A 23,925-nucleotide genomic window follows, 5' to 3' on the forward strand; every position below is an offset into this window, starting at 1 on the left:
TGGGAGCAGAGAACTTATAAAGTCATTAAATTGAATGGCTCCAGTACTTAAAGTCTTTATAAACACATATACTTTATAGATTGTTGTGAGCTCCATAGAGAGTATTACTACCTGAGAAAAGGCAATAAGCTTTTTTTTACTGGAAATTATATTTTTTCTTGTCTTTTTTGCTGGAAATGATACAAATAAGTATCTTCTTTCTTCAAAAAAATTTCTTATTTTTCCTCAAATGTCAGTAATATTTTTGGATGTTGGGATTTTTTTATTTTATCTTTGTTGAACTACAAATTAAATACAATTTATAGATATACATATATATATATATTTTTTTTTTCCTGGCAAATCTGAGTTTTACCACTTTGCCAGAAAAATTAATCTTTTTTCCTCCTTTGTTAGATCTTTGCCTTCTATACTTCTTCCAGAGCTAATGAACTTGAATTTGAATACAATATCCCAGCTCATTCACAATTTTACCTCATAATGTTTATGACATGATTAAGCAAAGGAAAAAAGATAGTTTAGCAGCACCATCCTTACACTATATTATAGACTTTAGAAGCATTCAATATAATCCCTATGAGACTGCAAAGGCCTCCTGCAGCTATTTTACATCTGTCTTAATAGTACTGGGTAAATGTCTATGTCTTGAAAATGTTTTATAATAAATTGCATTATAACTCTAATTGATTGCCTTTCACTGTCACAGTCTATAAGAATGTGCCTTTCTGAAGACCCCTTCCAGTTAGCTTTCCGAATATTCATACCACCTTCTAACATGGCATTAGTGCTGAAGGAGTCATCACATTATAATATAATGAGGTGCCATTCTCATCAAATTAAACTCTCATGTATCAACATTGCTGAGAGCTGATGAGGGCCTTTTAAAGCCTCTCGCTGTTTGTGACCTTGAAAAAGCTGTCTTGTGCTTTGGCATATCCAAATTTCTGCAGACACTCCAAAACCTTTCAGAGGACAGTTTGAACAACTGCTTACATATACTGTTGCAACAGACTAGGCAGAGCTGTAAAGATGTATTATTGTCTCAGGTTCTATCACAGCAGGTGTCACCTGTAAGAAAACTCTTCAAAAATAAAATTGCATAATGAAGGAAAGGGGCGGGAGGGAGGAGAAGGCTTGCATAATTACACCCAGTGAGAACAATCAGCTAATCTTGGTGATAAGTGGAATTTGGATGTAAGCCAAATTGTAGACCAGAAAGGGCTTTAGTACACTGTTGGATTATCTCTTTCCTCAGATGAAAAAAAGTGTAACCTTCATTTTTCTGCTCCTTTGCACTACTGAATCCTGCAGTCCTGCCCAAAACTGGGAGCCAGAGGGTACAGAACTGCTCCAGCAGCACGGAGATGCAGCCTGAGCGTTGTCTGGAAAAACGGCTTCTGTTTTCTGAAGCTCCCTTCTGTCTTGCCATTAATGCACAGCTCTTGGATAAATTTGTAAGAGAAACACTGTGGCTGAATTAGAGATATGGAAGTTGAAGGTTCCTTTTAAGAGGGAAAGATGTATTACAAAACTGTAAAATGACTGTAGGATTAGCATTTTCCTTTAACCTTTTCTCTCTCCTCTTCAAAAATTTGAATAGCTGATGTTCCTTGCCTATTTTTTCAGTTCTGAGGTGCCTATTAGGAAATGCAAATCTATTTAAAATATACATATGCCTCTGAATAGACCTTGAGCACAAAGCAGACTCCTATCCTTTTTACAAGCCTTTTTCTGTATCAAATAATACGCAGCCCCAGGCAGACACTAAAATATGTGTGAGGCATTGGACATGCCATGTCCAATTTGTGTTAAAATTTAGAGACAAAAGCTACCTGGGCAGAGCACCCATTGGGCCAGTTTTTAGATGGGCTTTTTGAAGTTTTGTTGAAAGCAGGCTGTAACAGAGCACAAGATTCAACATAAGGTATTGTTCCCACATCTCTTTAACTTGGAATTTCAATACATATAACCAACTTGACTCCCATATAACTATTTTTCTTCTATGACTTGACAGGCAGGCTAACATTAAGATGGGAGTGTTATTTATTCTATGAGAAGAGCTAAATACTGCTAGCCATTTGAAAGAAAGTTAGCCCCCCAAATAAAAAGGTGATATTATGGAAAATGCAAGCACATATATTATGATGGCTGTTCAAAGGAAAATCTAGGGAATGGATGAAATTTTTCTTAGTGTAGATTATCAAGAAACAAGTCTCATGCACTTTGAATATAGCTATTACCACTTGCACAAAATAGGTGATAAAATGAAATATGAAGAAACATAGGCCTCCTGTCTAAAGCATTAAATGTCTTGCTTTCATCAATGTAAATAGCACTGTGTATTAATGATGTTTAGTCAGCCAAAAGAACTGGTGGGCTTTTGGTCAGGTTCTTTAGTCACTTTTATGTGATCAGTAAAATACTGTTTTCTAAAAGTTTGAAAGAGACATATCTTAGCAAGACGTGGAAATAGCTTCTCTGCTAAACTATTCTGTGATTTATATGAATTGGTATCTCTTCAGCTTCAATGTGAAATTAAAGTCCACTAGTCCCAAGCTATTGGGGTAACTCATATTCTTAATTTTCTTTTGATAGGTGTAGTGAGTGTACTGAGTACATTTAAAAAAAGAACAGTCATTTGAATTTTTCAGAGAAATTACAGTTATGAATTTTTCTCTTCTTTACTTCTAGATACAGCTTCCTCCCCCCCCCCCCCCCCCCCCCCCCACCCCCCCCCCCCCCCCCCCTCCCCCCCCCCCCCCCCCCCCTTTTAATAAGTGCTGGCTACTTCTCTTTTCCATCAATCCAGCTGTATATCTTTCATATGAATTGTGCCATGCTTATTTAAGCAAATGAGTAGAAAGTAAGCATCTGCAGTCCTGTTTTTCCACACAAGAGTATTCCAAGAAGCTTGTAAAAAGAAAACTTGTAACAGATACATGTTTAATAACAACCTATAGTAAGATTTATTGTGTCTCAATTGTTGTTTGTTTATTTTTTTGGTTGGTTGGTTGGTTTTTGAGGATTCAGTGAAGAAAAAAATGACAACACTCGTGAGAACTAAGGAATTCTACGGGAATAAAATGTTGCTTTTTTTTTTTTTTCTTTAATAGTCTAATCATGTACAAATCCACCACTATATATTTCTCAGAGCAGTGAAAAATAATTGAAATTGTATCTCTGTACCGTATTGCAGAGACCTAGTGCTGTGTTGCAAGATTTTTTTTCAATAGCAGGATTTGAATTAGAAGCTGGATAGGTTTAAAAGTGTGAAAGATGAATTTTGTGCTGGTCAGAGATACATCAAGATTTTTTATCATTAACTGATCTCTGTCTCTCACTCACTGCCATATACATAACTTTTGAGACTATATAGGAAAACCACAGTAAAAGTGCATATTTGGCATGACATTATCTAAAACAAAACAATTGGAAAGTAGCATCTTCTTCAAACCTTTCATGGCTCTATTATTTTAATGTCAATATTAAATTGTAAAATGTCATATCAAGCCACGTCTGATATTTTGAAATATTCCAATTTTCTAAAATCATAATAAAAAGAGTGGGCAGAAACAACTACATAAGTCCTTGTAGGAATGCTTCTTTCTTCTTGGAAGAACAGCCATAAAGTCAAGGCCAGATCTTTCATTTATTCTTTAAATAGTGGATGCAGTTTTGGAGTTCAAGGTGTTTTTCTTGCAGGTTTTCATGTACTATTATCAAAGGCAGATATTATTATATAGTTCTTTATACATATATATATACATATATAATTTTATTTTTAATGAACTTTTTGCATAAATCAATAAATCTGGAAAAGAATAACCTTTACTTAAATCTAACCAAAGGTTAGATTTGAATCCCATTACTAATTTTGATTAGAAAATGTAGGGCTTGGAGAAAGTGCTAGAACTCAGTGAAGTTTGCCCTCTGGGTTCAAGGCAGGATCAGCTTTCCTAACACATTTCTGACAAATGCTTATCGAATCTCACTTCCTAAGTCCTGCCACTGGGATATGTGCGCTTTACAGAGGAGAGATTGACTCCTCAAGTACCTCACTTATATGCTGTACAGCAAACAGCTGTTATGATAGCATAGCAATAACCTCATATCTCAGCAAACCTCCTGTTAATTCACAGAGCTGATCTTTTTGAGTTATACAAGATACTCAGAAATGTAGGTTGCATTGCAATACTCCTAAATATAAACTTCAAAATGTATTTTGTGCCAGTCAGCATTATATACTCAAATAAAGAAGGAAACTGATGCTGAATGACTGATTTGACTAGACATTAGTGTGGTAACTTTTTGCAACTGAAACTTTTTGCACTTTTTTTTTGTGAACTATTCACCAACGGTAAATACTATCCCAGAGAAGTTGATTAAATAATTTTGGAATAATAAGGCTTAGAACTATGCAGCTCATTGGAAAGAATTTTGTAAACAGAAAATAGTATCATTTTTATGAAAAAGATCACTTCCCTTGCTGCCTCTGTTACCTCACACCCAGCCAAACCAACAGGAGAGTGGCATTGATAAGACACTGTGAAACTTCAGTGAATAACCTACAGATGGATTAAAACTCCTCATAAAGAGTGATTCATCTTCTGTACTGTATCTTAAGATGCAGCTGGAAAAGAAATGTTCACTTTGAAGCCTTCATGAAAATGGCAGGTTTCCAATAATCTGTAATTAGCTGTCACGATCTAACACATTTTTTTCCACAATTTTCAAAGCAAAGGGCAGACATCTCTACCCAAAATGAATAAACAGGTTTAGTCAAGAAAGCAATTCTATCTGCAAGATACATTTCAATCACAAAATTCTGTTATGAAAAAGTTTGCAAGTCAAAGGATTTTGTTGTTGTTGTTACTTTTAGCAATATCCTCATCACTGAGGGCACACTTTTTTCTTTTATATAGAAAAGAGTGAGTTTATTAGCTGCAATGCATTAGCAAATACAAACACTTCTGCCACTGACATTAATGAATATTCATCTGTTGACACTCATTTGTTCTGTAGACATCACAGAAACACATTGCTTTACAGAATGGTTAGCAAAGTAACAATTTGTACTAGAACAAAGGACAGTTTCAGCGATTTTGTTTTTATTATTGATTTTTTTAACTCCCTGGATACAAATATTTTTCTGAACATTATATGAAAGATCACTAATTGATAGTCTTCACATAGGAACAAATAAAAATAACTGTAAACATCTCAACAATTATTTAAATTAGTAAAGCTTTTAATATTTAACTGCTGAAGTGTCCTAGAAGTGACTTGAAGAAACAGGAGGAAAAAAGATTCTCACGTGATGGTGGGATCCAAGAGATCCAAACACAGTTCATTGCTCCTGCTCCAATGAGTAGTTTGGCATTCTGGAAATTAGTGTTTTGTGCTGGATATTTACCCTTATTTCTTATCTCTAGTTTGCAGTAAAGACAAATAAATGAAATAAGTTTTTGAGCACTTACTACTGTTCACACTAAAGAAGATCATGCAAATGCCTGAGGTAGGGGCTATAATTTTTTTTTCTACTCCATGATCAATTTTTGTTGTTTTTAAGACACATCATCTCCACTAACCATTGTTATGAATATCTTTTTCATTTTTAACTCAATATTATCTGAATGTTCTATCATCTTTTATGTATTTATTGTTACTGTGTATGGTGAAGTAAGCAGTACCTTTTCCATGTACTATCAATGGTACAGTGAAATGTATGGCCCAAAGTTCACAGGTATTTAGAATTCTATGAATCTGAGTTCACAGGTATTTAATGCTCTGTTCTCAGTGAAATCCACACTCTTGAAATGATACAAAACCTGCAGAAATCAGTAAGTTTAAATGATTTTGAAATCAGGTCTTTATGGCTTCCTTGGATGTATGAGATTCCAAATAAGAATTTGAAATCAGGTTCCTCGTTGTGTAGGTTACAGGAAATACAATGTTATGACCCTGTATCAATAGTTTTCCAAGGAAATTCAGTGCTGCAAGATCAACTGAGACCTTCATCTGGTAAAAGTACATTTCTCCCACCCCTACTAATAGCGAGTAACATTCATTATTCTGAACTTTTTAAGATAGACTGAACAATCAAAGCACGTATTTACACAAGTACCTATTTATGCTTTATTTTCTGTTCATGATTTTCTTAGATAAAGGTTTGGCTTGCAAAATTAGCTGTGAAAATTGAAGCCAAGGTGAATTTGTGGTTTGAATTCATATAGAACACAGTTTGTTTTATTCAGCAAGTGGTCATTAGTACAAGAGTATTTGCAAATTACCAGTGAGAACAGTCTTTTACGCAGTCCTGCAAGATTTGTATTTTTATATATATACGTATTTTGTAATGACTAAGAGGTGATATTTTCATCTATCTGAAACCTGATGGGAACTTCTAATACTGCAGAAACAGCTAACATCCATCAGGTCCATAGGTGCAGTACTAACTTGGAGGTTATGTCACTGTCTAATGAATCATTGCCAACACTTTCTCCAAGGGTTTGGTAGCCTTGGGAGGTTTCATTGCAGATTTTTTTTTTTTTTTTTTTTTTTTGTGAGGTACAGTGAGATCACAGCACTGGGTGACATAAATAACTGTATGTCAAGTAAGCATCTAGCACTCTCATAACCCATGACTATTTGGACACTGAGGAAGCATACAATTTATAACAATATATCAGCTCTGTTTCTGCAAACAAGTATGTATTAAACTCACATTCTGCATTTGCTCAATTTGCTGGGCTTCAGACTAGAGTGAGGAATCTGTTACAAAACATCTGTAATAGCCATCTGGTAAATAGCACAATTTGTTACATAGCAGATAGAGGAAAAGGGAGGTTTACAGTGGAGAGCTGTATCAATAAGTGCCTTGGTTTCAATCACAAGTGCATCGCTTTTTTATTTCTTCACATAAGGTGATAATGAAGAATGATGACCTCATGTCTAGACCTAAGCTTTTAACTTTGTTGCAGCTCTGGGTGTTTTAATGTTTTTCAAAAAAAAAAAAAAAAAAAAAAAAAGCAAAAAATCAAGTGCCAAAAACTGTCTGGCTAATTACCTCTGAGATGTTCTAAAACTCTCTATTCTTTCCTCATAGAAATGTAGTATTTATAAATTGCTTTGTTGAAGCACAAACTAGGTCATGATCGCGGCCAAGTCTCTCTTCACTTTTCTTTGCTTCTGCTCTATACTTGTGGAAGTGCTAATATTGTGAATCTCAATATTTGACAATGTTTCTTTCTAACTGAGATAGCCATCACTTTTTCCTCCTGCACATTTCTGGAAAACAACATGTTTTGGTAGTCTCATGATATAATAGTAACAAAGATATTCAGTTTGTGAGTATCTCAGGAAGGGAACCTAAGGAAGTGTAACTAATGAACTCCCAATTATCCAAAGATGTTTTTTCAGCCAGGGTCTTGTGAGATGAATAGCAACAATGATATGACTAAATTTGAGGTTTTTTTTGAATTATCTACTAATCTGTAAATCAGAGGTATTTCAAACAGAACAACATGCAATCAAATTAGTAATTTTAAAAATAGGCTAGAAGGGACCTCTGGGGGTTTTGGAGTTTAATCTGCTGTTCCAGGTGGGGTGAATTTCAGTGCTAGAGGAAGAAATTTAGGGTTATCTTTTCAGCTGAATTTTGAACACCTCCAGAGAACAAAATTCTCCCAATTCTATGGGCAACCTACTCCAATGCTTAATCACTGTCACAGTGAAGAGTTTTTTGCTTATGTCCCTTTCTACCTGCTCAATAGCTATCTGCAGTTGAGGCAGCATTTGACTTTCTGTATAAAGATCTCAGTAAGAGGCTAAAAACTCAGAGCAGGAGTCTTAAGGTTAAGCTACACAAGATGATTTTTAAATTTTTATGTTTTGGTCCAGATGCCCTAATATATAGGGTTTTGTTTTTGTTTGTTTGTTTGTTTTTTTAGTAAATTTTTGGAATATTTGCAAATGTATGTCGTTACTGAAATGAAAATATAAAAAAATAAAGATCAGCTTTAAATCTATGAGGTTAAGTTAAACTTAGCTCATTTGGTGAGCTAGTAGCCTTCTGTAAATATTATGTTTAGTGGAACAAATAACTGACAAGCCTAAACTTTCAATCCTGAACTAGTGTTCACACATTCAGAGTCTGATCAGTAACTCCACTTATGAGCAACTATTTGACTAGAAGGTGATCACGGGCCAAGAAAGTGTGCTTTCATTTCATGGACAGAATCTAGCAAGGTAGAAAAATAGCTAAGATCAAAGAATACGCAGTAAGGCTCTGCAGGAATATCCATCATTTTATCGGGCTAGTAGGACTACAGGCAAGGAGACCCTTGCAAGCACACATACCTAAGCTAAGTGTGCACGACAGAGCCATATATCAAACAGTCAAAGTATAATTTCCAGATTACTGATAGAAAAGCTCTCTAAAATATAATGAAGTCATTCTGGACTTAACACCCTCACCCAAAAAGTGAAAATTGGAGTATATAACTCAAAAAAGGGATTCCAGTTATTAGAGGATTTCTGAATATTTGTGACATGTGAAGAAAGCTCCTAGCCCAAGAGAAACAATCCAGTTTTTGGGAGAGGCATTCACTGACAGAAATCCTTTATAGGAACCTAAGAGTCTCACTTGATATCAAAAGGTACTGGCACTAGATCTGTACGAGTAGAAGGTGCAGTGGGTAAAGGGAAGGTGATGTTCTAAATGGAAAGCCCACTGCAACTGACACACTTGAGTCCATGCAAACTACAAGATAACATCTTCATTAGAAACTGGGTATGCAGAACGAATACGTATTTACACATGTATATTTGGAAAATAAGGGCATATATTTATTGTAAGCCACTAACATAGCTGCAAATGAAAAGTTTGAAGTTTATAATTAATTTGAATACAATATAATAAACACACAGTATGCAATGAGCTGCTTTTTTTTTTTTTTTTTTTTTTTTTCCTGAGTAAACTGAAGTACTGAAGTAAAACTCCAATATTCTTAGAACATCAACAAAATCAGGAAATGATTGCAACTGGCATTATAATAAGCACTAGTTATGGTTGATGTATGAGATAATTATAATGCTTTGCAGGAAAATCTAACAAATCCCAGAACAGTTACTCTGTAAAATCTATTTTTATGGAAATTAGGGTATGAATATTGCATCCATTATAGCAAGAGGGCTATACGGGCAATTCTGACAGTCCCAATCAAAAGTGGTGTCCACTCCTGAAAGGTAATTATTCCTGAAGTTTTACACACACTAAAATAACAGGTGTTCCATTTTCTAAAATGAGTGCTTTAATATTAAAATGTGAAAAACTTTATAATTTGCACAGCTTGATGAACTTCAAGAGAGAAGCACCTGTTTTGACACAGAGGTTAAAAGACTAATTAAATTATGGTAGATACAGTTTAATATTTTGGGACTCAATAACGTAACAAGAGTTCTAGTTTGAATTAAACTTTTGTCATATGTAGCATCACAAGACTAACCAAAGCTTTGTATATATATGCGTGCATTAGATATCAGTTATAATGAGCAATGCCTTAATTTTAACTATACAGATAAATTGAAAAATCCCATTATCATTTTTAGAAGAGGTTAGTAAACTGGAGTTACTTTTAATTTACACAGTCCAAGGAAGGAAAGCTGGTTATTGGTCTTCCATTTACAATTCTTTATCTTTTATGGATTTGAAAAGCAGGAGACAGAATATCCCTAGAGAGCTGACAGATAATTGTGAGACTAACCTGTCATTCCTACTCTTGGTTTTTAAAGTGTTTCTTGAATGCTTCAGGACCTCTTTTCTGGGAATGCTTGTCGAGTTTTCATCTCTAAAAGATGATAGAAAGCTATTAATATGACTTTATGCTTGTTTGAGTTCCCCAAGGACAAGCTTCAGTATTAGATATCTAAGATAGGCATCTATAATCCATTTGTATCAACTAGGACTGCATTTGGACATTTGCAAGAGATACATCCAGTAGGTAACCTAATGCAGATGCTATTTTAAGTACTATAGCAAATGGTTCTGGAAAATATCCCAGTTCTCAATAAGTAATTTGCTTAACCTTGAACATAAAATTCCTTTGAAAGCAGTACAACTAGCAAATTGCTCTCATATTTCCTGGGGTCAGAGTTGATTTAGAAACTTAGAAAGAAGATCATATGGATTAGATAGATCTCAGTCTTGAGAACTGTCAATAATCTGCCATTTTTGCCACTGGTACTTCAGTTGTAATTTCTATCACCGATGTTAGGACTTTTTAAAATAAAATAAAAATGAATAGAAAATACCCTTCTGGAAACAGTAATGTTGAACAGATCAACTTCTTCGCCAGATATGCCACTGGAAACAAGTTTTGCCTACACTTTCAACTAATTTTTGATTGGTCCCAGTTGCAATTTAAGCTCAAATTGCAACATACTTTCTTCTTTTTAAAAAATATTTCTATTCAGGCCATCGCACACTAAACATATTTTATCCATATAGTTTACTCAGGTGTCCTAGTCTTCCTGACATTATAACATTTTTTGTCATATCAGAATAAGAAGTAGAATCATAAAACATAAGGTGGAACTTTAATAAATCTTTGCATAAGATCCTCAGTTTTTGATTCAGAGAAGCTGACACACTCTTCACTCAGGTCTTGAAGGTATTAATTCCCTTGGAGTCAATTCTCTAATCCTTTTGTTAGAGTTCTTCTTCTGTACCCGCTTCTTTGAGGAAAGCCGTTTCCCTATAGAGTAAGATATTTCCAAAAGAGAAGTGATATGAATCTTTGAGGAGCTGAGTGACTACCACATGGAATAGAAGATAATGGGATATATTTTATCTGGATTGAGAAGCATCTGCCAAGTACATCTCAGAGGAGCTGTCCTGTTAAGAGGTAGTTTTAGGAATAGATTGTTTACTCCATCAAATATCAGCAGAAACTCTACTTTGCCTTGATTTCCTCCATCTATATTCTCAGTTTGTTACAAAGCACACAAGAGATTTAGAGATGAAACAAGGAAATATTACAGCGTAAGGCGAGCCTAACTAGAGGGAAAAATAGACTTTTACTGGTAAGAGAATGAATTACTTACTGTCCTGTTTCTATAATCTCCTGTTCTTTTTCCTACCTAGGGCTTGTAATTAGAAGGATTAGGGTCCTAGATACAAAGCTCTGTTGCTACTACTGGGAATTCTGATGTCAGCAGGGTTGAAATCCAGCCCATGAATACAGTTTTTGATCCAAGAAGGGAAATAAAGGCCCAGAGGGGTCTGTTTGTTTGATGTTGTTTTTGTCATTGTTTTGTGTTTTGTTGTTTTGTTTTGTTTTAACTTAAAACATAGATTCTCAATTCCTCAAAATATGAGCATCTATTAAGCGAACGGATTAATCAGTTTTGGCATATGTGTATCATCTGGTAAACTGAGGCTTCGTAAGGACTGTCCATGTGCCCTGATAGTAGGCGACTCCTGAAAGCATGTGAGAAGAAATTAAAGTTGGGGCATTCCAAAGAGCATTATCCTTGTATAACATAATGTCTAGAATGAAAATATTGATGAGAGCCTGGTAAAAGAAACTGGGTTTCGTACATTTTAATTTCTTCATTAGATTTTTAATTTTATTTCATTTCAAAGGGTTTTACTCTTTTTTTCCTTCAAGAACCTTTTGAAAAGTTCATGGAGCCCACTACAGAATTAAACAGTTTTGGTGGGTGCTATAGCATACATTATCTCAAGATATATTTTACCATGAACAGCTTTTAAAACTTAATCACCTAACAGCACGCATTCCATTGATCTTTCCCCTCTAGGACTGCTACATTTTCTTGACCTTTTAAAACTGATGGTTTTAGAGAAAAGATTTTTCAGATAGCTTCTTGAAAGTCAAAAGAAAATCTGAGCTATATTTGCAAGTTCCAAAGAAGACATACAGCAAGTTGTGGCCTTATCAAATTCTGAATTTCCTTTTGCTTCCATTGTGCAGCAACTCTTCCAAGAAGAGAAGTGGGACACCGGGAGCAGCTGAATTATTCTGTGTATGAGGAAGCTTATTTGGGAGACATCACCTACTGCTCCCTCTGTATGTGAGAGTGTGGGGATTATTTAGAATCTAAATGCTTTTAAAATCTCAACTTTTCATAGAGGGTCTGAATTTTAAAATTATTCCAGAAATGAAAATGACATCTATTTCAAGTTCACATATCAACCAGATGCTAAACACAATGAAGGAACAAGTAGGTGTTCGTTTTTCACCTGCCCTGTCTCTTGTACTAAGCCCTTTCAGCTATTAAGTTCAGAAGTTTTCTCCAAGTGTTTTTTAAAATGAATGTCATCTTTATTCCATACAGTTGTAGATTTCAGGTCTTTAATTAGCTTCATTCTCACACTCTACATGTGTAATTTTTTAAATTATAGATTTGCCAGTGTGGGTAACACCCTTTAAAAAAAAAGTCTTTGAAATGACTTCGACAGAGTTGCTGCTGCTTTCTTCAGCAGTGATGTGGCCCCATGTGTGGAGGTTAGGATTGGATAACATCTGCAGTGCCTACTTATTCTTGCTTACGTATCCAATAGACAGCTGCCTCTTCCAGCCGCCAGTCAGGCATGGTAATTGTAGTTCTGACTGGTTGAAGCCTCCTGCCTTAAGCAGTTTGTAATACTGACAAGATTGTGACCTGCATCACAGGCAGAGTTTTTCCACCTTTCTGTGAAACACGAGAGCCCAATATTGGCTACAGTTTACGCTTGAGCTTTTGTACTGATACAATGCTACTGTCTTCAGTAGCATTATTTTAGTGTGAAAGTGGACTTACGTGGTGAAATATCTGGGTCGAATTTTCAAGTAGGGAAAAGATTTTCTGATGAGTTAAGGATAGTGAATACTACTCAACTTTTGAGAGTTTGATCTGGCCTGCCTATATGTTTCATCTGCTTTCTATGCTGAAAGAAAGATTTGTTTATAATCGCATTTGTTTTTTGCTTAGCATATGTTTAGGTAAGAGTACTTGCCAGAAAGTCTGTATGAAGTATTCTTCTTGTTCCTTCCCTGATATAATATAATTTTGCATGATTCCTCCTGAAAGAATGTGGGTTTTTTTGTTTCATCGTGATATTAGTAAAACTGCACCAGCTGGAGGTCAACAATTATTCATTTTGAATTAGAAGACAGGATATTAGAGTAATTTAACTGGAAAGGACTAAAGGTATGAAAAGTATTCAAGAGAACTGAAGTTTGGTATTGAAAGATCTTGGTTTTACTACTGATTCATGAAAAAAAAAAATATGCAATTGCCTAGAGCCGATGGTAAATCTTAATAATGATCACAGCCAATTTATTTCAACAACAGCAACTAATGAGGAAGGAGAAAGAACTTCCAAATCCACTATAGAATTGGAAGACATAACAGCTATATGATTTGCTTTAGTTGGCTTGCCTGACAATTGAGTCATCAATTTGGAACTTAAATCTATTATTTTGACTAGTCTGAGACAGAAGCAGGATTCAGAAGTTCAGTAGTAGCAAAAAACCCCAGTCGTACATTCAAGAAAATCTCAAATCTAACTACCAAGGGCAAAGTTACCAGTGGAGGTATAGAAAGGATGACTAAATCTATCTGAACTATCAAATCAGCAAGCAAAAAGGCACTTAAGAGACATTAAACTCAGCTGCCTTGAAAATCACTGCAAAGTCAAGTAAATCTAAGTAAAAGTGAAAGTTAAATGAGTAAGCATGTAGCTATTGTCACCAAATGACTGGTGGATGCCTGAATACAGCAGCATATGCTTATGTTTCTATCAAAGGGACACATTGTCTTCTTGGGTACAGAAATGGGGCAGTTAGTATGCTGAGCCATACTACTGATGATGTTATTTATCTGAATTTTTAATTAATTCCAAGAGTGTATTGAAAATGTTAACAAACATTTGATTGTTGGTTCTACAGTATTTTCCTGACTGTGCAAACACTGGGCATTTGTGCAGAGAGCAAACCTCTACCACTGCATGGCAACTCAGTGCAGTCCAGTGTGTTCCTGAATACATCAGCTGAGCTGTAAGAATGTACAAGGTGTGTTCAGATTCATTACTCTTAACTGCACTTTAACAAAAATGTTCTTGATCAAAATTAAACTGACTTCTTAAAATGATGTCTTGCCTAACCAGGAAACAGCTATACATACGCTCCTGCTTCTTCCATATATTTCCCATGAAGATTTCACATTGCTGTGACACTAGCCATACACAATGAATTTATTCTGTGTTTGAAATACATTCACAGTGTTGTAGTCATTTATTTTGACAACACAGTCATCACAAAGCAACAGGGTGTGTAAGTTCTTTGCTGCAAGGGAACGTGGGATTGAATGTTTGAGTTCCCTTGTGAAAATGAAGCTGAAAAAAAAAAAAAAAAGACACCTGAAAGGTGACAGTTTTAACATCTCAAGTGAACAAGCAGTTCTTGCAGTGCTGAGAACTTCATGAGAAACTTTAATGTTCTTGCTTTGATTCTCCGAAAGCATGAGCACTTTGGAAACTGCTGAATACATTAAGACAATAAGCATACTCCTTTATTAAACTATTCCAAAGTTTAATAGTTTTTCCTTGCTCAAACATCTTAAATATTAATGTGCTTTTATATCCTTGGAAATCAATATCAGAAAATACTATTCAATTTTTGTATCTTCACAAGTCACCTTCACTGAATTACAGAGTACTTCAAACTGATGTAGAGAAAACAGTAGTTGAGCTGACTATCAAAATTTAAGTTGTCTGTCCAACCAGGTTTCTGTATAAGTACAATAACTGAAAACCAACCTGACTGTTATAAAAATAAGATAAAATAAGGGCAATATTAATTATATTAATTTTAGTCTGGCCTGATAGTTTGCTTATTAGTCTGGTTAAAAAACTCAACATTTGTCTCCAGTCTGTAGTCCCTTGGTGTACATCACCTGGGTTGGGTTTGGATCATTCTGATTCAGATTTATGATGCAGAGTAAAATTCTAATCTTTTGTGGGGTGCACTAGGTCTTTGGTGATTTGTGCTATTGAGAAAAAAAATGAGAACACACCCCCTCCCCCGCTTGTCCACTCAGGTCCCAAGTAGTAAGTCATCTATCCATTAAACTCATGCAGAAATTATTCCTTTACTTTTACTTCATTGCTTTCAGACCTGGTCATAATGCAAAGTTTTTCTGATAGTTGAAATCTTAAGAAAAAGGCAGATTCATCAATTATTTTGCTTGAAAAAAACTGTTAAATTGACGAGGAGACTTCAAAATGAAGCTTAAGAACTTACTTCACAAGTTCTAAAAGCCAAATTTTTCCAAACCCACGTGTATAAAAGGCCTTAGGCATTAAAGATGGCAATGGCTACACCAAAGCAGAGTTGTATTTTCTCTTACATCAAATAGCATCACTAATTATTTCATTTGAAAAGTATTTTCTTTTGATGAGTTTTATTCAGAACAAAAGTTTTTTCTAAGTATAATAATTTGTATACATAATACATCTTAGGAGGAATGGCAGATCACAAAGTGATGAAGGCAACTTAAGCTTCATCAACTCATTATGCAGGAACAAAGTGGAGATGCTGAGATATGAAACGGAATGGGAAATTACATGAGAAGAACAGTGGCCTGTATTTCTCTCTTTACAATACGTAATTACTTTCTAGTACATCTGTGTATTGTGTGGTGTCCACTTTGATACTCTTCCCTCTTTAAAGATATGAAATCTTCGGTTCCTTCCATTAAAGTCCAGGGCAAAACTCCTGCTAGTTTCAGTAGGGGCAGAACGGAGCCCATGGTTCCCTCTTCCCCACGGAGAATGCACTGAGAATATTTGCCATACCGTATACTTCAGCAGTTCAAAAGCATGGTTCAGAAGATAGACTATTCACGTTTTGTCAAGTGAAAAGTTTTCAAAAGAGTTCAGTCATGAATTATGTAACTGAGGAAACTCTCCATGGAAATCTAATTTTGAATCACAAGTGTTTTTATTCTTTTTTTGAAAGTGGCCAAATGTTCATGCCTGCTTATGAATTTATTTTTAGCTCTGTTTTCTCTTCTGATCTGACTGACCAATGGTCTGCTACAGATTTGCAGCATTTTTCATGTCACAAAAAAAGGAAATATTATGTCCTCTCAAATGCACATGTTGATAATGAGGAAATGCTTAAAGGGTTTTCTGTTTAGTCACCAAATTCTTGTGTGAAATTTTGTGGAAGTCTGTGTTTTGGCATTTTTCAAAAAGAGACTTCCTCCATTTGACTATTTAAATTCCAATATCTGTGTGTGTAATCTCCTTCCTCTTAATTTTCTGTACATCACAGACAATCAGAGATGGGATGTGAGGTGAAAAGTGGTTTGGTTAGATATTACTGATTTAGGTACTAGTCTTCTCACAAACTATCCTATCAAAAAAGAAGAAAGATGAAATTTCATCTAGTTAAGTTCATAGGCATTGCATATAGTGCTTGTATCACCTTTATTATTATTATTATTATTATTATTATTATATATTTTACTCAGAAGTTTCATATTTGTATCTAATCTTTATATTGCATCAAAATCCTAATATCAAAGAATATAACATACAGTTTTATATGTAGATACACGCTGTTTCCTTTCCTTGAAACACACTATGACTTTTTGTTATTCAATATCTTGAAAATATATTTTAGGAAGAGGATATATTTGCCAAGATAAAGAAAAAAAAAAAAAGATTTCAGTATCTTGCATTTAATCAAAAAAACTATTTAATAGAAGAGGTAGCATTGATTAAATTCACTCAAAAAGAAGGTCCACATGCTCAAAGGATCCTCATGCTGTTCACACAGAAACTACTCAAATATTGTAAGTAACAATTTGATAAAGAAACTTTATATGTTCCACTCTTCTGAAAGGTCTTTAAGAGATAAGTAATATACAGGTAATAGGCAGAAACAGTTGACGTATCACATCTTGACTCCTGAAGGGAATCAGTGCACAGGGCACTAGAAACAACATGCTGTTTAGTTTGTGTGACTACAGGATACGAATTCACAAAATGAATAGGACAAATTCCCATCTTAGTGCCACCGAAGTAAATCAGGGATATCCCAGCTGCCTGTGGAGGAATGGCTCTGAATTGACAGTGCAGGAATGAAGAAGGTCTTGATCGGGCGCCAGGAGCATTCAGCATACTGAAATGCTTTGAGAATAAATGCGTCCAGTGGAGTAAGATGAAAGGGCTCTGGTCTTCACTTTTACCATCTGGTTCAGGGTTAGGATTATCATCCCCCAAAAAGATTCCAGGAGGACCAGCATACTGTAAGACTGATTATAACAGAGATGTGCATCCATATACAGTATGAAATTTTGGCTATATTTAGATAATAGAGTTTAGCTATTGGCTTCCATAATAGCTGATTACAAGAACTTTGTTTTCATAGTATATCTATACCTCCTATTCTGTCAGGATAGTATGAGGAGAGCAAATTGGAAATCTTATCCTGTGAGAGGCACTGAAACTACCTGAACTGTGTGTCCATGTTGTATCCCAACAAGACAAACTGCACATTGGCCTTGGAGAAAGAGGACATTGGGGAATGGATCCCCACATGCTCCAGGGACCCTCTATCTCAGACACTCTCAGAAAAAAAGCAAAGCTCGACTGAGATAAAACTGAGTTTGTGTGTGTGTTTTAACACAAACTAAGCAGAAAACTGCCTCCAGGATGTCTAGGGTTGCAGTTTATTCAGGGACCACAGTTATTCTGTACTGATGTAGAGGATCCTCTGAGGGCTGAGGATTGCCCAGTCTCTGACCAGCTGTCAGGTCAAATCACAAAGGTGTAGCTAGAAAAGATCATGTCCCAGTTCATGGTAAACCTTTTCAGATTCTAGAGTGCCCTGTGCTGTGAGAGGAAGAGCCTCTGTCATATACTGAGGGTACCTCTGCATTCTTGTTGTCACCTAGTGTCAGACAGGGCAAGAGCCAGTGCTGTGTCAGCGAGGAAGTAAAAGATAAGGTGACCTCTGCTCTATGGCCCCAGGAACCAGGAATCTGTCAAGAGTAGCCTATGGACGTTTGGCAGGAATGGGCACCTGAAAGTCAAGCACTTCAATTTGCCCCAGTGACTATAGGCACATAAGTTAATTTTATTGCAGATAATGAATAAATGTGTTATTACAAATGGTAATTATATAGCCTGTACTACAGATAGATCTTATTGTGTTCCTGCACTCTATCTCTGGTAACCAATAAATATATGATTAACCATACAGCAATAAAAATAATTGAAATAAAAGAAGTCTTAAATGCAAAAAGAATGTATTCTTCTTCCATTTAGATCTTTTCAGTGCCAGTGGGAATGACTGGGAGTAAATGAAGACAGAATATCACCCACAGTCTCAGTAGGAGATTGCGTCCCACACTGACACGTGTGCTTGGATATTCAGAAGAAATTATATGCACCGAAAATACAACACATTGTGTCACAGAACCTGGTAATTGTGAAGAAAAAAAATCATTAAGAGCCAAGTTATATGCTACACCAGTAAGTATAGTTTCTGTTGACATCATATTCATCCCTAGCAGCAGGAACCTTCAGTGTTACATTTCATAACTGTGTTTTGCTAATGAGTTTTATGAAAATGGTATTTGCAAAGAACTGCATATTTCACAACATGCAGTCTACCTAGGACTCTTACCAATTTACTGTATTTTGCTTGTTTTAAAACTTTAACAATCCTTTTTTGTACTTTCAAAATGTTTTACCTGGGTGTTTGTTTAGGATTTTTTTTTTTTTTTTATTCCCTGTTAAGTTTTGGCATGCGGTGGCAGGCGTTGTAAGGACTGAGAACAGTGATGCTGGTCATGATGAAGAATCTCTTCAGCATTGTGTTTTTCTTTCCTTCTTTCCTCTTTTTTATAGGACATGGTGCATTTTTTATCTATTTTTTTTTTTTTTGTCTCAGTGTTTGTACACTTCAATAAAACAAAGACTTTCAGCTTCCTGGGTTTTGGAAGATGACTGTGCAAATCATCCTGTAAAACCCTGCTGAGTTGTTTGGGGCTGGAAGAAGCATGCTGCACATAGTGTCCCTTAGTGCTTTCAATCTCATCTTTTATGACAGCTGGGAAGGAGGAAAAAAATGTGAAAGTGATAGTAAAGAGTGGAGAGGCACAGAACTGCAGTGCTCAGAGGAGATTGGAAAGTACTTGGCTTTCCCAGTCAAGGCGGCTTGTAACACGCTTTGAACTTCCAGGCAAGAGGGAAAACAGATTTGAACAGGGAAAGAAGAAATGTAATGTGTTTGCAAAGCAAAAGACTTCCATGTAGAGGACCACTGTAGAGGATAATTTGTGCTAGTGTAAAATATCAGTGATATGTGAAGTTATCTGTGACTTTTATTCTCTTTGACATTTCTCAGTCTATAGATGTATGTCGTTTACATGGTAAGAATTGCCATTATGAGGTAGATGTGAGATCTGTTCTTCATATAGGTCTCATATATGCTGAACATGTGTTTACTGTCTGAAGTCCTACAGCAAGATAATAACTTTTTTTTTTTTTTTTTTTAATTATGCTGGCCTCTAGATTGTATTGCAGTATTGGAGCTTGCTGTCCATCTGTGTTTTGTGAGCCTGGACACAGTCAGAACAACTAAAAACATTTTAACATTGTTGGACAGATTCAAATGCAGACATAAAAGAGAAATTTGTTTCTTACTTCTTCCTTCAAAATCGAACAACTTTACTTTTTCATTTGCTATTAAAGCCTAAATTCCTTTATGAAACATTCATATTTTGCCAGATATCTCTTAGTTTAACAAGGGTAGAATGAAAAATTGTGTTGTGCCTCCAGAGGGTTAGGTTTAAGAGAAAAGAGATTTCTTTTCATTTTTAATTCAGGTCGTGTTGCTTTATTCATTTTATTCCTTTTCTCTGCTAAGCTTTATCTCATTAAAAAATTTAAAGCTCTACCTTTCTTTTGATTAGGATAAAGCAATAGAATACCTGAATAGTCATATCTATAATCATATATATAATATATATATATATATAAAGTGTTTGCTGAGGTAAAGTTGCATTATTCAGATCAGATATATTTTTAAGTGACTTTTATGGCAACTATGCAGTCAAAAGGTATAAAGTTATTTATAAACAGGAATATAAATTTTAAAGTTTCATGTTGAGTGATAATCTATAAATATAGAAATTTCAGAAACAATCTTCTGAATGTGACCCACCAAACACATGGAAGATAATGACTAAGAAACTGCAATCTGCTCCCAGAGTGACAGAGCTTGACAACTTTCATGGACAGCCAGCACAGTGCAAGGCCCTTCCCAAGAAAGACGTTCTATGGTCAGAAAATATAAATGGAAGTAGTGTTGGATACGCAGGGAAGATATGGATACCAGGCCTCCTCTGCCTCCTCTGCAGCCTGTAGCGGGTATTTGCTCGGTTGCATGTGCAACCACAGAGTACCAATGCCCTTTGCAGGCACTTCTCTGAACTCTGTGTAGTAAATTACTTCCAGTTATATTTCACTTCACATAAACATTTTGTAAGATAAGTGCTTGGCTTCCTAAATAGCTGTTTTTTGTTGTTGTTGTTGTTTGTTGTTTTTGTTTTTGTTTCAGGTATCTTTATCTGTGGGGTACTTCCAATAAACTGATTGCATTGGAAGAAAGGTTAGAAAATCGATTAACTTCAGCATATAAACAGTGTGAAGGGGGAAACTAAAGGAATCTAAACTCAAACCAGTAGGCACACATTTTCTCAATTATTAATAAAGATCTTTTTTTTCTAATGTGAGCATCTGGTTTCTCCAAAGAAGTGTCAGATGAAGAAAATGATGGAAGGGAGTGAGTGTGATCCATGTCACTTAACCACACAGCAGGTGCTCAGGCACTGTCACATTATTCTTGGTTTTTACTCCTACCACCAGATTTTGTCAGGTGGTTTGTTGTGTATATTTGGGGTATTTCCCATAGCTCTTCATCTTTGGCCTCATGGTTAGAAGTATGTTTCTGATAGGAACAGCTTGTAGAAAAAAAAGAGCAGCCTAAGAGATCTTTGAAAAATTCTGTGGGTCTTCGAGATAACAGCCTGAGTGCCAGCAGTGCATCCTCGGGATGGTGATTTTATTGGAAGAAAGGAAAAAGGCCACTGCAGTTCTGTGACAGATGTCAAACATATCAATGGCAGGTAAAAAGCAAACTGCTTGTCTGATAGCTGGAATGAGACAAGACTTAGCAGATTAACTGCAAATCTTTATTTCCTATATCTTTATGTCAGTTTTATTTTCACAAAGCAGGGATATATAACTCTGAAGGAGACAAAAAGTCAAGCAGATTCCCCATTGGCAACTTGAAGCTAATCAACAGGCAGTCAGCAACCGCTGTGGCATTTGTTAATATTAATCGTGTTGGTGTGACACCAGGCTAAATTTATTGTAATGGAGCTAGAAATATTTTACTGAACAGAATTTTTAAAATGTCATTGCATGACAGAAACAATGTAATTGTGGGAAGAGGGAGCTCAAGAACCCTTTGCAATTACAGAGAGAAACTAGATAGAACACTCGGACAATTTGATCTTTATTATGATATAGATCTATAACAGAACTAGCATTTTTGTGTGTTTCCTTGAATTAGTCAGATTTTTTCAAAGTCCTCAGTACCTGGCTGAAATAAGGGTAGATTCTGCAAAGAACTTTAAAATAAAGTGTCAAAATGCATTTTTCAACACACAAAACTGGGACGTTTAATACACTGTTCCCTTTTGTCCCCAATGACAATATGGTGCATGTGTGTGTGTGAGAGAGAGAGAAATAGATTCAGCACTTCCTTGATTTACAGAAAAATCCAGCTTTGCTTTTTGTTGCTGAACAATATATATCTATTTGTATTTCCAGTTTTATGTAGATTAGACATATTTAGTACATAATGAAGAAGACAAAATGACTTTGTATTGGTATCTACCAGGCGCTGCTGCATTAGCCAGGTTACCCAGCTGCTGAGACCTGAATGAGCATAACAGCACCTTGTTATTTTCCCTTAATTGCTTAGAGAAGTCTGCGGTCACTTTGCAGTATCAGAGCAGCACAAAGTAGCCCTATATCTTGACTTTATAAAGTATACAATACCTTTTATTATTCTTTCTTACTTAAGTCTTATTTAGACAATTCAGTTCACTGTTTAAATATATTTGAAAGCAGCAAAAGCAAGGTATTTTGTTTTCATTTCCATTCTTCCCAAAAATGATAACCTTGTTTACGTAAGCCCCATTTGAATTTATAGACAAATAAGCCTTGAAAGAAACTTCATAAGACTGTGTGTGTATTGCAAGTTCCATTGATGCCAAACTGGTAATAATAAAATTTGGAATAACATTAAATCAAGAATTAATGCAGGTATTCTAATGCAAATTTGGTGCTGATTAGCTGTACTAGTTTTAATAATGTTTAATAGCAACAGTTTTGGATGAAATAAAGTGATATTGTTATCTCTGTTGTATGCAAAAGTTTCTTTTTACATTTTTGATTGTAATTATGTATTAATTCAGAATCTTTTCAGATTCCCCCATAGCAGACCATTTAGTCAGATCTTTTTCTTGCTCTTGTATTATTTTTCAGTACAATTTCTGAGAGAGCTATCTTGAGAAACTTAATGGAACTACTTAAATGCCTACAGTGAAAAGATGTGTGTAAAGGCAGTATAAATTAAGAATTTTACCATCAGTGGCCTTCTTGCTTTTTCTTTACCTTCTTGTGCAAGTAAAGGTTTCAAAGCACTAAGAAGCAAGATGCACGGTTTAGCTATGTTCTGACAAATTCATTATAACCTTTTGAGACATTTTTTCCTTGTTAAGTACAACCTAATTCATCTGCAATTTTATAACCTTTAACCACCTTTATCAATTATCTCATTATGCATCAAACATTATAAGAATGACCTTAATTTAAAATTCTCAATATGAAAAGATTGATGACTGTACTAATGCATTCATTGTAAAATAAACATATAAGAAATAACTTATAATTTTTTCATATTTAGGAAGAGACTCATCACATCATGAAGCAGCGGAAGACAAAAGTCTTTGCTTCAATTTTAGTTCTAGGTAACAGATAGTTTTTACTGGATTACCAATAATTACAAATCAGGACATGAGCCCAGGAGTTTAATGTTACTATTTAATCACATGTGGGTTGTATCCACTAAACAGTATTATGAGGCAGTTTTATCACTGTTTCATTATTTATCCTGCTAGATTAATACTCACCAAAAAGAGCAACGAAACACTATAGATAAGTTCAGCTCACTTTTACTTTTTTATATTTTCCAGCCACAAATGAAATTGCACTTTTTTATAGAAAGATTCCTCAAATTACCTGAAAGACACACTTGTCTATGTTAAAATATGGCCTATCGATATTAGCCTAAATGGATAAAGCTGGTTTTGATCCCTATGTAAGTATAGTTTAGGTAAGTATTTTGAATAAAATATATTTATAAAAAAGACTGGAACATGGTGAAATAATCAAATTCATATTTTTATAAATGAAAAAATGACAAAAGGAATTACAGCACCTACATAAAACAAATGAAGTAATTAGCTTATTCAACCAGTCGAATGAGAGATGATAGGTAGTGCAGTAACTGGCAGGTAAAGCCATTGAGAGAAAACATTATTAATTCAAATTTCTAAGTATATAGATTACTTTGTTAAGCAGAATGGAAAATTAATTAAAAATGAAACACAAAGGACATTTAACTCCATTCAGACTGAAAATAAGGTGAAAGAATCAGACATTTTGTGGGGAAAAAAAAAAAGAATAGTGAAATGTTCAATACTAAACAGGTTAAAATGAAGCACAGAATTAATGTTTTTTTTCAGCCTTGAGTATTTCCAGAGTGACACATC

General features: G+C 35.1%; 1 long non-coding RNA gene across 2 annotated transcripts in view; it reads left to right on the forward strand.

Annotated features, from left to right (window-relative positions):
• LOC121074749 overlaps positions 1–18,684 on the forward strand; it is a 42,331-nt gene extending 23,647 nt beyond the window's left edge. For both annotated transcript variants that reach the window (XR_005822524.1, XR_005822523.1), the window contains exons 4-6: positions 11,994–12,093; positions 13,953–14,075; positions 18,341–18,684. This is a non-coding gene — a long non-coding RNA (uncharacterized LOC121074749). The remainder of the gene's footprint in view (positions 1–11,993; positions 12,094–13,952; positions 14,076–18,340) is intronic.
• The last annotated feature ends 5,241 nt before the right edge of the window (positions 18,685–23,925 follow it).

Source organism: Cygnus olor, chromosome 9 (assembly GCF_009769625.2).
Source record: "Cygnus olor isolate bCygOlo1 chromosome 9, bCygOlo1.pri.v2, whole genome shotgun sequence".
Lineage (NCBI taxonomy): Eukaryota > Metazoa > Chordata > Aves > Anseriformes > Anatidae > Cygnus > Cygnus olor.